Genomic DNA, 2,955 nt, shown 5'->3' on the forward strand with positions numbered 1-2,955 from the left:
TTATGCCAAAAATGTCGATTGTCCAGTTCCTCAAATACTGCCTGACCTGTTGTGCCTTTCCAGCTCAACACTGTCAACTCTGATTTTCAACGTCCGCAGTCCTCACTTTATCCTAACTGAAAGAACAGTAAACCAGAATATATTTACATGAAGAAAGACTGCAGAGAAGTCTGCCTGCTCTAGTACAGGAATCATGGGGGCAGCATTGTGGTTCAGTAATTAGCACTGCTGCCTCAGTGCCATGGACCCGGATTCGATTCCAGCCTCGGGCAACTGTCAATGTGGAGTTTGCGTATTCTCCCCGTCTGCGTGGGTTTTCTCCAGGTGCTCCGGTTTCCTCCCACAATCCAAATGATGGGCAGCTGAGGTGAATCGGCCATGCTGAATTGCCCATTGTGTTCAGGGATATGTAAGTTAGGTGCATTCGTCAGGGGTAGAATTAGGATAGGGGAATGGGTTTGGGTGGGTTACTCTTCAGAGGGTCAGTGTGGACTTGCTGGGCCAAAGGGCCTATTTCCACCCTGTAGGGATTCTATTCCATGAAGTGCTAGCTTACAGGCACAGCAAGTAATTAGGAAAGCAATTGGAATATTGGCCTTTATAGTAAGAGGTATTGAGTATAAAATAGTGAAATGTTACAATTGTAAGGACATTAGTAAGCCCACACAAAGTGTTGCACATGGTTTTATTGCCTTGAAGAATATGCTTGAATTGCAGGCGGTTCAGAGAAAGTTCACTAGGCTAATTCCTGGAAATGAAAGGGTTGTCTTATGAGGAAAGTATGAGCAGACAGAATTTTTAATGTTTCAATAAGATCACCTCTCATTCTTCCAAACTCCAAAGATTCCGAGCAGGTTTGACAAGATTAATGTGGAGAAGATATTTCTCTTCATGGGGAATCTCGAACTCAGGGGCAAAGTTTAAAAATAAAAGGTATCGCATTGAGGATTGAGATCAGGACAACTTCTCTCTGAGGATCATGAGTCTTTGGCATTCTTTACCCTGGAAAGCAGTGGAGGCTAGGTCTTGAATATATTCAAGTTAGTAACAGAGAGGGTGTGAAGGGGAACAGGCAGGAAAGAAGTTGAGACCACAATCAGTTTGCCATTATCTCGCTGAAAGGTGGAGCAGACTCAGGGGTTTCATTGGTTGACTCCGACCCACCTCTCTATCCACTCATTCACCCGAGTCACATCCAATCAAACACTGGATCTTTAATGCAGACATGGACTATTTTCTAAACAGTGAGAAAATTCATAAAGCCAAGTTCAAAGGGATCTGGGAGTGCTAGTCCAGGATTCTCTAAAGGTTGACTTGCAGGTTGAGTCCGTGGTTAAGAAAACAAATGTAATGTTGTCATTTGTCTCAAGAGGGTTGGAATGTAAAAGCAGCGATGTGCTACTGAGACTTTATAAAGCTCTGGTTAGGCCCCATTTAGGATACTGTGTCTAATTTTGGGCCCAAACCTCAGGAAGGACATACTGGCACTGGAGTGTGTCCAGCGGAGATTTACATGGATGATCCCTGGAATGGTAGGCCTAACATACGATGAGCAGCTGAGAATCCTGGGATTGTATTCATTAGAGTTTTGAAGGTTGAAGGGAGATCTAATAGAAACTTACAAGATAATGCATGGCTTAGAAAAGGTGGACACTGGGAATTTGTTTCCGTCAGGCAGGGATACTAGGACCCATGGGCACAGCCTTAGAATTAGAGGGATTTAAAATTTAGAACAGAAATGAGGAGACATTTCTTCAGCCAGAGAGTAGTGGACCTGTGAATTTTATTGCCATGAAGCGCAGTGGAGGCCGGGACGTTAAATATCTTCAAGACACAGAAATGCTTAATCTTGCAAGGAATTATGGGATACAGGGATAGTGCGGGTAAGTGGCATTGAAATGCCCATCAGTCATGATTGAATGGCAGAGTGGATTTGATGGACCGAATGGCCTTACTTCCATGCCTTTGTCTTAATCTACCCTAAATAGGGAAGTGGGTAGTTAGTTGAGGTGTGAGAGTATGGTGGATAGGTGAGTGAAGAGTAAGGTCAGGTTCGGGTTGGGATAACGGGCTGGTTTGATTGGGAAGAGCAGGCAGGTCAGGGCAGGGGAGAAGCAGTTGGTTTGGATGGGAACTGTAGAGTCAGTGCTGAAAGCAGTTGGAGTGACAACTTGTTTCCGACTGAACTGTTTCCACCTCCCTCCATTTGACCACTTTTACCACCAAACACCACATCTTACCCCTTCACCCACCCACCACTTAGATCCTGGTCTTTTGTTTATTCTCTCATGGGACACGGGTGTCACTGACTGGCCAGCATTTATTGCCAGTGACTAGTTTACCTTGAGAAGCACTTAAACCACAGCAATCCATGCGCCATACACAGACTCACAAAACCATTAGGAACGGAGTTCCAGGATTTTGACCCAGTGACACTGAAAGAACAGCATATGTCACCAACATCCCACAAGTGAATGAAGATCAGGAGAGAAGCGATTAGGTGGAGGTAGTGGGGAGTGTTTGCTGGCAGAAGTGGTGAGGCAGATGCAATTGCATGTACAAACAGTTGAGTCAGCAGTAAGGGGAGGAGGGAAGTGCTCAGGTCTGAGCTGTAGCTGAACTTATGGGGTTTGGGGCATCGCAGCTGAGATAATCTGTTTTGAGTCATGATTTGGAGATGCCGGTGTTGGACTGGGGTGTACAAAGTTAAAAATCACACAACACCAGGTTATAATCCAACAGGTTTAATTGGAAGCACACTAGCTTTCGGAGCGACGCTCCTTCATCAGGTGATTGTGGAGGGCTCAATCGTAACACTGAATTTATAGCAAAAATTTACAGTGTGATGTAACTGAAATTATACATTGAAAAATTGATTGTCTGTTAAGTCTTTCATCTGTTAGAATACAGTGACAGTTTCACTTCTTTCATGTGTAAATCACAAAACCTTTTTTT

This window comes from Chiloscyllium plagiosum, chromosome 21 (assembly GCF_004010195.1).
Source record: "Chiloscyllium plagiosum isolate BGI_BamShark_2017 chromosome 21, ASM401019v2, whole genome shotgun sequence".
NCBI lineage: Eukaryota > Metazoa > Chordata > Chondrichthyes > Orectolobiformes > Hemiscylliidae > Chiloscyllium > Chiloscyllium plagiosum.